Source organism: Ascaphus truei, chromosome 1, assembly GCF_040206685.1.
Source record: "Ascaphus truei isolate aAscTru1 chromosome 1, aAscTru1.hap1, whole genome shotgun sequence".
Taxonomy (NCBI): Eukaryota; Metazoa; Chordata; class Amphibia; order Anura; family Ascaphidae; genus Ascaphus; species Ascaphus truei.
The window spans coordinates 162,821,240-162,835,323 of record NC_134483.1 but is presented as its reverse complement, the minus strand read 5'-3'; the positions used below and the strand labels follow the sequence as shown (position 1 = coordinate 162,835,323).

Sequence of the window (14,084 nt, the reverse complement as noted above, 5' to 3'; positions counted from 1 at the left end):
TTGAGTCTGGACAAACAGAGTGAACCCTTCACATGTTTCACAGCCAAATATTTATTTGCGTCTTTATTGGTGAATGTCCGGTAATCCTCAACAGAATAAGTGTAATTTTCACATATGCTATCTCTCTGATCTTTCGGTAGATTTGAATATGTGTATGCACCTTCTGAATAGACATAAGGCACTATATTGAGGGGTATCTGTAATCTGTTTGGAGATAACCTATAGAAGAATGTATCTACCTGGTCAATCTTTATGTTAAGATTCAATGCACCCACCAATACATAAATACAGCCTTTAATGTCGATCGTGAAAAAGGTGCCGTCCTGCGCTCTGGGATGCGTGATCGTGAGCTTGTAGCTTGATGTGGATCTGGGAGGGGTGGAGCAGGGGGAGGATATATGCTCCGTCGGTGAGGCGTATATCTTCGGGATATATTGTAGCTATACTCGGCAGAGGCTGGGGCTGGATCGCGCCAATAGATGCAGCATATAAGGGCAGTGAGAGGTACTAGAGGTGTATACATGGAAATCTTCTTACCTCATATGTGTATCCTCTCGTTCACTCCGAGTCCCGCTGCTGGCTGTCCCGATTCAAGCCGCTCATGGTCGGTAGATCTTCCTCCTTCTTCCGGGTGCTGCCGATGACAACAGCAGATAGAAGTAAACAAAAAACAATCAGGGCACTCGCATGCTGTCCACGGTTAAATGAAAATGGATAACCAGGTACTTCAGGAACAGAAAGGCTTTATTTGGACATACAAAAAAGGATGATTCAGTAAGGAACAGTCCTCCCACGCAAGTGTTGCGCTTTCTCAAGGAGTGAGAAAGCACAACACTTGTGTGAAACGCGTGGGAGGACTGTTCCTTACTGAATCATCCTTTTTTGTATGTCCAAATAAAGCCTTTCTGTTCCTGAAGTACCTGGTTACCCATTTTCATTTAACCGTGGACAGCATGCGAGTGCCCTGATTGTTTTTTGTTTAATGTTGATAGGTATGGGTATATAGCTCACTCCTCCTGCAGCCCTTAAAGGCATGTGTTCACAGACATAGCAAGATGTAATATTAATACTGAGGGCCACCCTATGTGCTAAGTTCAGCAACAAATTTTGCTCCTCTGGTATCCCCAGCTGTCCTAACACACATAAGGATATTAGAATCTGGAACCCTTTCATTTTCGTTCCCCTTTTGTTTAATAGCCAGATTAAAGAAAAAATAACACAAGTAACACCTAATATTAACACAAACAGGATCCACTGATCTGTTTAGTAGTTTCCATTCAGTGTCCTAGGCCAAGTGTTAGTATCTGAAATGTTAAAACATAAGAAAAAATGTAAAGTTAGTATACAATAATTCAGCTGTGTTGAATACATGAAGATTTAAAGTTCTTATTCTTTTGATTCTTCAAAAATAATACTTGTATAAGTGTCTATTAGTTCTTTAAAAACTTGTGTAAATTGTGACGGTGAGGGGGTACCCAGGCTCACAATAAAGGTTAAGCCCACTTGGTTACCCCTGATCCATGTATTGGGGTTCGGGAGGGTCAGCTCTTGAGCCCAGTGTTTGTACATGCATTGTGTAAAATTATGCAACTATAAGGAATGTTCTGTGTTTTAACTTTCCAGGTGTGTCAGCAAGCAGAGATTGCTAGGCTATGAGTTTCAGGGTGGGTTTTGTGGAGATAGTTTTATCAGATTGCGCCTAGGTAGTAGGGATCCAGAGTTGCTGGATACCCCAAAAATGTACCCGGGAATCAGGTCGGAATCCCGGATACATATAGACACAATGCTCCAGTCAAAATCTCGCTAGGACTCCCTGCTTCAGCATAGACCAGAAAGGTAAATGAGGTATAGCGGTGCAACGTATCCCGAGAATGGTAAAGGGGTCCCTAGTATAAGGGGGGTTGTCCAGTTAATGCCCTGATCACCCAGAACCAGGTATAGGGGTTCTGGGGGTGCTCCGATATACATAAGGCTGTGAGGATTTTAAAAGTCTAAGTCAGGTTTACAATGTGTGGGGGATATGGCTAATGGGAATAAAAGTAAAGGTTCTCATTCTATCCCTCATAACCAAAAGACTTAGAAAGTCTAATAGTGTAAAGCATATTTTATTAAACAGGTATGTTTAAAGTGTATAATGCTTGTGCACGGTATATGAGCTGGGGACTTCCAGGTCCACGGTTCCGAAAGACCATGTGGCTACCAAGCTTGGTACCATCAAGTCTGCTCGCATTCCGGACATGAAAGCCTCAGAGGTTGCCAAAATGTGAAAGCCATTTGGGTACCGGAGTTAGGCTCAAGTTCTCACGTCCTGGGATGAATGGAAGTCATTGAACCACCATTTGCCCCAGCCCAGACTGTGAGGAGCCTAACTCAGCGGGTGGCTTCTGCCTGACAAATGGCAGAGGTGCCAGGTTGGCGCATGCCCTTGTCAGAATCTGAATCCACGCTTGCCCAGTTTAGATAGACTGGCAGCGCTCTGATAGGCTGGTAGGATTCTTCCCACTTTTGGATTGGCTGTAGTATTTCATGAGTGAACTCTGAAATACTATAGGAAACCCTCAGCCAATCTGAACGGGAGATTCTAAGCGCGAGAACAGCAGCGGTAAATTTGAAACGACCAAAAGATGCTCTTGGAGAAATAGCAGCAAACCGGCTTCAGCCCACTTTTTGGGGCTAAATTCTGAGAATAGAACGTATCGGTCGCGGCTGGGATTGCAAGCCGAAAACAGTTCCAGGACATTTCGGACCAAGTCCCAGTCAACCTAAAGACTTTGTTTTCTGTTATATTTTACCTAGGAAAGTCTAGTTTTGTTGCCCAGACCCCCAGTAAGTGTGTTTTCTTCTGCATTTTGTAATCCACTGTGTGTATGTCTGTTTCAATGGAGTAAATGACAATTTGTTTTACTATCTTGTTTTACTCAGTGAGTGATCCCGGTAAAAAGGTGTAAATACCTGGTCTCCCGTGACATAAATACTTGTGTAAATGGGTCCTTGATGGGGGAGACCCACGGTGGTGAGCTCCGCAACTTTGACAGCTGTATTTGTTGTAAGCAATACTTGTTATGGGCCCTTCCACCTGAGCTGCAATGCGTGTTTTCTTTTAAACGATTAAACCATCACCCAGTCTTCAGGCTCGAGTAGGTACGCTTTCACATTCTTGAATGTAAACTGTACAACTTTGACCTGTGCATGGAGAGACTACAAAAATATATTAGTTGTATACAATACTTGCTAATTGTTTCATTACAAATAACATGGCCCTTAGTTAGTTCCTTTGAACTACTAATAGTCATACATTTTCCATAAGTGTCTCCTAGAGAGATAATTTATGTTCCTCTGTCTGAGTAAATATTATTTGGTAATCTATGCCTAGGAATAAATTCCTATAACAATTTATTTACCACTGTCTTGGCATCTGCATATAGACAGGGGGAGACCATAACCCATCCTGGGAAAATACAAATCATTACTAATACATATTGAAAATACAAACTCCTGAGTAACTCAATAAAATGGATCTGTAGATTACCAAAAGAGCCTCATGGGCAAAAATAATTTATCTGCGAGGGCTTGATAGCTTTGCCTACGTTATATTGTCTGCAAATGGCACACTGTTCCCATAAGTCCGTTTCCAATCACGGGAAAAAATTCTATTAATTAAGTAAATCATGTGCCATGTGAACAGTACAAGGACAATGGCAATGCCAGGTGACCATTGAGCCCTGTCCAAAACATACCAATCAGCTTCATAATACAACAAATTCTGTGAAATAGGATCTTTGAGATTTATATATTATGCAGCGATTTTTAACAATAGCTACTGCTTATGGTAAAAATACATCTTTAACATATATGGCATAGACAATGAGGAAACCTTCAGATCTAATTTATAAAAAAATCCGAACCCTTGGGTAGGAAATTTGCTTTAAAACCTCATGCTGGGAACAAACATAATTTGACACAAAATTATCCGCTGTCTCTCTCCGACAGGAACCATCAAAATACCAAATAAAATCTGGATGGCTCAAAGATACATTCTTCAAAAGGAAAGGTTATAGATGAGGATTCAAAGTGGGACACCTTTCTAGAGAAAATGGTCAAAAGTTATAAAATACATCACGTATTCAGTTAAATTTACAGTTGACAAATGATTTTGTAAAGAACTCCACACTAATTCCCTGAACGGTACTCTTTGTGAAGCACTGAGTACACTGCTGGCGCTATACAAATAAAGACATACCTACTCAGTATTATTCTATTTAATTAATAAAATAATTTCTGAACCTGTGGCACACTTTTGGGCGTACAGCCAACTTTCTGGGCGTTCTGCCAAATGTCCTTGGGCAAGACAGAATTTTTATTATTTGCTGAAGAGCAGTGTTCTCAGAACAGAAAAACATGAAAATTTGAGCAGCTCAGAAATTAAAATGAAGCTTTTCCTACAGCCGAATGTAGGCTAAATTTTCCATAGCATCCCAAAATAAAATAAAAAATAAAAACCCTGGGACATTGTCAGGGGGCAAGACACCCTTAACATATTAACATATAATTTAAACAGTGTGCATGTGAGCTTTTACCAGCATCTTAAAAAAAAATCCCAAACATATCCTAATCAGAACAAATAAAATGTAAATGTATTTACTGGTTACACACAAACAAAAAACATAACACAAAGACAAAACAAACAGAATTTCACACTTCTCTCATACACAGGCAACCAACTTTACAAAACTAACAAGAAAACACATATTTCTCACCTATTCTAATAATAAAGCAAAACAGTTTGATCCTGCAAACGAAGTTAATAAAAATGGCCTTCTCTTTCCCCATATTATAACAAAACTTCTTTTAAAACTAATTTGACGCTACTGAGCTTCTAGTAAACTTTCATGTATGGAATGTGTTCTGCCCATTATTTATGTATAATGTGTTCACCTGATTCTGTCTCTCTCCTAAATTGAGGGGGAAAGAATGTAATTCTGGTTAAGGGAACAAATCGCTTGACCAGTATGATAAATACCCTTATTTTTTTCCAGTGACCGGGCTGATTACAAAAATGGTCAAAATCAAATGATCTTCCTGAATTTGCCTTTTTTTTTTTTTTTTTCCTCCTCTCTCCACGGACACCTAAACTCTCCTCTGCCCACTGTTGATTAGTTTGTGTTGTAGTGGGGGTGTACACCATTAAAAATTAAACTTCATCTTGAGCAATTAATTATATTCTTATTTTTGTAAAAAAAAACTTGCAAGTTTCTGGATGGTAATTTTGTATACATATAATAAGCCGACATTCCTATTATTCAATTCTCACACACGACTTGCACTCAGGTAGGATTCACTCAGGTAAAATTCATTAGCATTTTCAGGTCCGTTTTTACAGCTCTTGTCAAGGGCACAACAATTAATTGACAGCACCGAGACTACTTCTGTATCAGAACCTGACTCATAGCCACTTATTGCTGTGTGGAAAGGATAAGGTTATTTCCACAGACACTGATTACTCAAACAATCAACCCTTTTTGACATATTTATACCTGAAAATATAATCAAACGTTTTGTGGAAAAACACTAATTTCCCCTACCTTGAACCTATACCTAGGGCGTGTTCCCCACTGAGATTCACAATGCATGAGACTTCCTGAGCTTCTCAATCCAGGCGGGGAAGACCCATCTTGGGAAGCCACACTTCGGACTATCCCGACTATCTTAGGCAAAAATAATTTGTTGAGAATAATGAGGGGCACCGATGGACTTTGAGACATTGTCAGTGCTAGAAGAACAAGAAAAAAAATACCTGGGCGCTACCTCGCTGTAGATAAAATAGATCCAGAAAGATACTACCTTTAGGGGTTCGTGGGATACCCCTAAAACTGAAGTCTCGTCCTGAGGCTCAACTCCACCAGGATCTATCCAGGACCCTCAATACATGCAAACATAAACAAAAAATAGGTGAGCACGGGGTGAACAATAAATTATAAAATATGATTCTATCTCAGACAATCTACATAGTGTGGTGAATAACACAGGGGAAATTCATCCAGAGTGATACTTTCAATTGCTGTTTTACCAAGCTCAGTGCTCAAGGGGTAGAATTCCCCCAGTCAAAGCACTAATGCTGGTAGTGGAGACCGAACAACAATCTATAGATATAGATGTGGTGTTATATATATATATATATATATATATATATATATATATATATATATATATAGATGTTATTCACACGGCCCTGTGTGAGTAATAGGTCTGTCAAAGGTATCTTTTGTTTGGGCCCCTCGCTATTTTGTTTTTTTCTGGGGTTCTTTATCAGTTATTTGCTGGTTTAGGGATCAACAGGGCAGGCTTTCTTGCAGTTTTTAGATTTTGACCAGCTGGTCATTAACTTCTGTACCCAGAGTGATCTGTATTAGAAGTTATATCTCCTGCATTATTTGCCATCTCAGTTTTTGCATCCCTGTACTGCTGTCTATAATTTTGGGTTCATATTCTTATTGTCTATAGGAGACATTTGTTTGGTCTGTTTTCATGTTTGTCATTTTGGTTTTCTATGTTGTGTTTGATGTAGACTCATAATAAATTTGTATTTTGGTTATTACATGTGTGTGCATCTGATTGCATTATTTATTAGATATGTCTAAGTGCTTCTTATTGGGTTTCTTGTGTCTTTTTGTGTGTTATATTATTCCTGCCCCTTAGCACTGCCAGTCCCGTTCATTTGGGAGACTTTGTGGCTTGTGACATTATCATATTTGACGGATATGAAAAAAGAAAGAAAAAACAGGCGCACACCTAGTGCATTAACGTAATAAAATTTATATTATAGGAACATAAAATCAAACAAATGCCCACTCACAAGAGCACTGCAAATTAAAGCATTTATGAGATTGGCTCTCATGTGCCAGCAACGTGGTCCTCTCGGTTCGGCTCGAGGCAGCAGCGTCCTCCCGTGACCATCCTTCGTATAGCCGGAAGTGGAATTCCTCCTATTGAGTGCTCGGCGAAATGAGTCCCTCCGGGAACCAGCAACTGGAAATCCTCTGTGCCGGTAGCAGAATCGCGGGAGACACAGGAGCTTGCGTCTCACATCCAATGGCAGCAATGTTCATGGGCAAATGACGACCACAATCAGACCACGCCCTACGCGTTTCATCATCGATACGACGGAGGGACACGGGAGGACGCTGCTGCTTCGAGCCGGACCGAGAGGACCGCGTTGCTGGCACATGAGAGCCAATCTCATAAATGCTTTAATTTGCAGTACTCTTGTGAGTGGGCATTTGTTTTATTTTATGTTCCTATAATATATATTTTATTACGTTAATGCACTAGGTGTGCGCCTGTTTTTTTCTTTTTTCACATACACTGGCGACACACTTTATTCGAGCTCGGCTAGTCCCACGAATTCGGGTATACTCGGGTGTATTGAGGTTTGTGACTGTTTTCTGCCCGAGTGCATTGGGTTATTTTCCAGGCAGGGATTGAAGCATTTTATTCCTGCTGGCTGCAATACTGCACAGTATATATATATATACTGCATTACAATTCATGAATTTATGCCATCTGGTAGACACGCGAAGCATTGCAGCTTATTAAATCCTAATCATTATCATTTAACAGATCAGCCGCCCGTCAGCCAGGCATGAACCCAGGCTGGGAAGGCAAACGCAACGGGGCTTGTCAGAGGTGAGGAGCGGTGCATTCCAGGTATCTGCCAGGTACATACTGGGTATTTGCTAGAATAAAGTGTGTCGGTGCAGTATAGAGGTTACTCACACGGCCGTGTGAGTAATAGATCTGTCAAAGGTATCTTTTCTTTGGGCCCCTCTGTATGGTGCCGTTGATCTGGTCATGGTTCCCCCTCGGTGTCCCTGTCTTAAGGTGTGGTCCTCACACTGTGGTTGGTAGGTGCAGAGATAACCAAATTCAGTGTAATTTATTCAATTTATTACATATAAAATGGTAACTCTACACTTACATAAAGTAACGGCCGCATTGGTGCCGGCAGAATCCGTATTGGCGTTCGAAACAAGTTTAGTTCCCGCGTCCGGATTCCAGGGCTTGGACGGTACCTACGGTGGCCGCTTGCGATAAATCCAAGAGCGATCTTTCCCTTCTCTCTCTCTTCCCTTTCTTATCGCCTCTTCTCTGTGATCTCTCTCTTCTATTTTCCCACAATGGTCTAGATCTCAATTCCTGTTCATAGTGTCTATATGGGCCATGATATTCCCTCCTCTGATATTCTCTATGTTCCCCATTCCTATATTGCCTTCTTCCTTCCCTCTCGTGATATGGTCTATCCTGATGGTGGGTCCTATAGTGTTGGTCCCTTTCATGATATGAAACTCTTGTTTATTCATTTCTTTTGTTTGGGAGAGGGAGTGGTTCAGTGAGTAAAAGACACTGACTAGCACTGAGAGTTTGAAGCAGGGGAGCCTGGTTCAATTCCCGGTGTTGGCTCCTTGTGACCTTGGGCAAGTCACTTTATCTCCCTGTGCCTCAGGCACAAAAAAAAACATAGATTGTAAGCTCCACAGGCAGGGACTGTGCCTGCAAAATGTCTCTGTAAAGCGCTACGTATAACTAGCAGCGCTATACAAAAACATGCTATTGTTATTATTATTATTATTTGGTCTCAGAGATTTTTTCTTTTGAAAGTTAGTGATGGTGGGGGAGATTCTCCTACTAACCCCAGGTTCTTCCTCTCTCTCTCTCTCTCTCTCTCTCTCTCTCTCTCTCTCTCTCTCTCTCTCTCTCTCTCTCTTATAAAGCTAGTAGATCTAATTCTGCCTCTTTGGGTGTGTTGTCTTGCCTCTCTACCTATTGCTGTTCCACTAGTGAAGTTACTTTTATCCCATTTTCTGTGATTTCCCCACCCTTTTAGTAATTAGGATGCTTGTCTCAAGACTATTTATTTCTTCTGATCGTGCCTTATTCCGACTATTGAAGGTGGGGCATTTTGTGAGGGGCTCTAATTTCCCTTTTATCGTATTGATTTCCTCATCTAGATTTTTGAGGGTAAGTTTATGGTGTTTAATTAATAATTTAATTAATTCTAAACTGCATGTGTCCAGAATCTTCTTCCACATGCAGTTTGCTACAATTTCTTCCAAATCGAAGGATGCCTTTTTGAAGACCCTTAGTCCTCGGGGTATCCTCCCTACCTTCACATATTCCTCTAGATATATTGTCAGTGCCAGTCAGTATGCACTCATATTTGGTTAATCTGGCATTAGGAATTTGGGTTGTGTTTCTTTTTTATATTTTGGATTGGCAAAATTATAATTTCTACTTATTACCTTTATGCCTTTTTCCAGGCAATGCCTGTAACAAAATTTAAAGAGTCCTATTTCAGAAGTCTCTCCCTCTGTCACCATTGTTCTGATAACGGTCATTCTGGTTAATTCTCCGGTTATCTCTCCTATATATATCTCCTAAATGTCCTGACTTTCTACAATTATAACATTTCCGTCCTCTGTCTTGGTCCCTTTTATTGAATCTATTCTGAGAATTGAACATAGGTTCTTTAGCAGTTGTATCTTGTGAATAAAACACTGTCTGAGCTTGTACTAATTTAACACTTTCCTTTGCTAACTTGTCTTCCTGATTTTTTTCCTTTGCTTCCTTACAGTGCTGCATGTGTTCTGCAACTGTCACAACTTCAGCAAGGGTGTTATGTTCCCAGCCAATACATATAATCTGTACTTGCATCCCTATTTGTATTGTATGTACAGGCATACCCCGGTTTAAGGACACTCACTTTAAGTACACTCGCGAGTAAGGACATATCGCCCAATAGGCAAATGGCAGCTCACGTATGCGCCTGTCAGTACGTCCTGAACTGATCCGCACTCCTGCTCTGCCTCGCCTGCTCAAACTAAAGCTTTTTTGTGTCCTGGCAGGCGAGGCAGTGAGCGCGCTTTGGGGGTGGGGCGAGGCGGAGCTAGTCCCTCGCTTCCATTGGATGTGAGCGGTCACGTGACCGCTCCTCTGCTCCCCTGAGCGGCAAATTTTAAATTTGTCTGTCTCCTCAGAATTTCTCAGCCTCCGCACGCATGCGGAAGCAGCTGCTAAAGCCGCGCTGATGACAGATGCACGGGGTAAGTGCATCCGCTCAGCACGGCTCAGCACGCCTGCTGTATTATGTCCCAGGCCTTAACCCCAGCGTCTCGCTTTTTTCACTGCTGCTGTGGGGGAAAGGAAGTCTACCAAAATCTGTATCGTTATCATGGTAAATTTCTTAATTGCCCTATTGTGGGAAATGTGTTGTCATTGTCCATCCTTGCCCTTGTTCTCATAAATATTCTTTTTTATATTTTCATACATTTGTAAGAATGCAGGCGTTGCTGATATTCTTCCTGTTTTACTTCTGTGGTTTCCTTCATTTCCTGTGGCAGTCCTTGGTTGCCATATTTGTTTGTCCCCAAAACACACTTGTTATGGGTTCAGTATACAGTACAAGTAGTGTAAAATGAAGATAGCACAAATTGGATGTAAGAGTGTGGATTTAAAGGACTCTATTCAGTAATGCACATTTAGCAATGCATTAGCTTACCTTTCTAGATAGCTCTCAGCAGCTTTCCAGTACTCATATGGTGAAGTAATGATGCACCACTGTACGGCACATATCTTTCAAGATTCAGATGCATTGCCATGCCAGGGGGGACAACATTTGACATATTTAGGAATCAGCCAGAATTTTTAGCAACTAAAGTTTAGTTTGGGAGGCGTGTGGGGGCTGCTTTCTTGTTCTCCCCTCCCCGTTGGCAGCTCTATGTCAGTCGGTGTGCACTCTGACACACACACGGACACACACACTCCTCCCTCCCCAACCCCCTCAGTCAAAATGTCACAACTCCGCCTCCTGACACAGAGTCATAATTGCAAGCCGGGTTGGGCAGAGTACTGGAGCGCTTCGCCTTGTTCCCCTCCCCTTGCATCTAGCTCCTCCCCGCTGTTAAACTCCCACCACCCCCCCCCCCCCCCCCTCCGGTACACCAGACTAAGTGGCCCAGGGGCAGCACTGGCTGACGAGAGATTAGATAAGATTATACAATCCCTCCACGGCATGTGGCTACTATGGGAACGTTAAGAGTTTGTAAGGAAATATTTATATATTTAATCTAATCGCCTACATGTAACCTATTAAACACACTTGTTCACTTTATTGCTATGTGGGATTGTACATTTATCCGGAATTAAAATATTCATAATTGGCAATTCACACTTAACTTGCCACAGGCCAAAAACCAAGGTATTCCATTACAAAAGTTAATTTCATTAGGTCTTTATGGTCTTGCTGAAGGTTTACTAGGCCATGTCATCTCATTTAGACCTTCTTCCAATGCTTTGTTGTAAGAAGTCTAGCGCCATGCTGAGTCAGGCCGTTTCATGTTGTCATTATCCTTAAAGGACCAGTGAACACATCATGAGGCTACAACTAGTGGCAAGGCAGCAGTAGCCATAACACCACCAGGTGACATTTCCGTGTGCAAGTGCTAATAGGTCTTTATTTTAAATGCAAAACTTTTTTTTGCAGCTCTCATTTTAAAAGTACATTAACACAATCTAAGGGGTGGATTGGCGCTATAAATTGAGTTGGATTGATTGGTTAGATTGGTCATTACTTGAGTCTAGGCGCAAAGTTCATCTTTCCTGTCTTGCCTTCAAATACTTTCTGGGCAAGATACCCGCCTTTCTGAACAAGCTCCTCACCCCTACCACATGCAGCACTTATCATCTGAGATCTGACTCCAAAAGACTGTTCATGGTCCCAAGGTTCAGCAAAGTATCCGGCCGCTCCTCCTTCTCTTAGAGCGCACCCCAAAACTGGAACAATCTACCGGAGACTCTCACAGCCGCCACCCGTCTAAGTTCTTTCAAAACTAAAGCTGTCTCACATTTTAATCTGGTCTGTAACTGTTATACTGTATTCGCCTATAAAATATATTATCTGTAACTGTGCATGCTATGTCTTCTATATAATGTACTGTATAACCCTTTTCACTAATTGTAACTATGTACAGTATTTGTCACCATGTATTTGTCATTATAACTATGCCCAGGGCATACTTGAAAACGAGAGGTAACTCTCAATGTATTACTGCCTGGTAAAACCTTTTTATAAATAAATGTGCTTTTCATTTGCTCAATAGACCCTACAGCAGGGTTGCACAAACTGGGGGTGGGCGGCTGCAGCGTCCAGCTCTTCCCTGAGGCATTTCAATTAAATGCGGGGGGTCCGCGCAAGGCCTCTGCAACCTCAACTTACCGGGGTTCTGCAGTATTTTTGACGCTTCACCATGGCAACACGGCGTCAAATGGCGCCGTGGGGTCATGTTACGTCACATGACCCACGTCGGGTCACATAGAAGGGGGGCGTGAGCACTGGGGCTGTCATACAGGTGAGTGGCAGCTACAAAACTTTGTGCACTACTGCCCTACAGTATTAAAGATACAATCTTTGATTATTTAAGAGCCTTTCTTGATGTCAACATTTTTCAGGGCCTTTTATACTTGTGTACAGTTATCCATTTCTTTAACTCTGCTGAGATGTGGCTTGTCGAGTTTTCACTAATGAATTATATGGAAGAAACACAGACATTGATAGAAGCGAAGGTCCACTTGACCCTGCTCATCTTCTGCTATGGAAAGCAATGGAGCTCTTTTCCTATTCCTGGTTCTCTCCCATATACAGTATAACCCTTTTACTGCCAGAGGGCCAGCACGCTTTGCCATTGCATTGTTTCTCTCCCTAGCAGTTTTGCATTACAGTACTTGTGTATTACCCTCTGCATCCTCTGCTGAAACTCTGATCAGTACATCCAATGATGCACTGTATATATAGGTCTTCCCCTGCTCTCCCCCACACAAAAGAAACTGAGTTCACCTTAAAATTATTTAAAGCAGCCACGCCCTCCCCCAACCCCAGAAGCATACGAGTTCAACTCGTATAATGTTAGTACTGTATCTTGTCCCCAGAGCCTGCCCTGCACTTTCTATTCATTTTTTGTGTGAATCTACCATCTGAGCTTACTGTCGTTACCTTTAGACCACGGTCATTTGAATATCCCAGACACACACTATTTCAAACACTTACTGTATATCTGCTGAAAGAAGCATCAGATTTTTATTTATTTATAAACCTGCTTTGGAAAAGGCAAGAGGAGATCTCTTAAAGTTAAAAACACACAAAAACAATAGCGATCAGAGCAGACGGCTGCTTTAATGCATACTCTGTTCTTTGTCATTTATTGCATGCTTTAAATGAATGAAATCTACAGTTAATAGAAACTAATTATCAACAATCGAAGTGTAGAAGATGCATTAGTTTTAAGCTGAGCTTCCAGTCCTAGTTTAACTTGTAACGATTGTGCTCTCTTTAACATCTTGGTAGGCTGTCCGTGCATAGACAAAGCAATGTGTAACAGCCTGCTCGGGAGTGCGTCTTTGTACATCCTCCTGCCACAAACACTTATGGCCATTAATGCGGTGTCTTCTCTCTGCGGCGGGCATCTTCCTGTTGCCTGGCAACCGTAGTGGCCCTGCAGCACATGCGCTCTTCGTGCAGGCTGGGAACACGGCGAGAATTTAATTCAGTCCTGAGTAAATGGACATTGTCATGTGCGGCCATTTAATGCTTTGCAAATTATGAATTCTAGCTGTGTCGTCCGGAAGACAAAGACATTTTAAACTGGCATTTGCTCGGTGTGAGAGGGAGCTCTAAAAATGAATTACTGTATTAATTAATTAAAATGAGTTGTTGTTTTAATCAGTAAATATAAATAATTTTACATTTGTGTGAATTGCTTATATTAACATTAAAGGAGCAGGTTTTTTTTTTTTAACAAAATGTTTTATATTATATATAATTTGTCTTTTTGCGCATATCAAATAATTACGTTTTGAATACACGAATTGTACGTTGATTGCCAACAGTTAATCACCTTTTTAGTGCTAATGAGACCAGCGATCACATTGTATTGCAGGACCCTCTGACACTGAAGGGGTTAAATGATATCACTATTTTATGGATCTGGTCTTCAGATCGTGTGTGTGTGTGTGTGTGTGTGTGTGTGTGTGTGTGT

At 41.4% G+C, this 14,084-nt stretch overlaps 1 protein-coding gene across 8 annotated transcripts in view; it reads left to right on the top strand.

The window, feature by feature from the left end:
- SMARCA2 (SWI/SNF related BAF chromatin remodeling complex subunit ATPase 2) overlaps positions 1 to 14,084 on the top strand; it is a 194,923-nt gene that overhangs the window by 165,854 nt on the left and 14,985 nt on the right. The window lies entirely within an intron of this gene.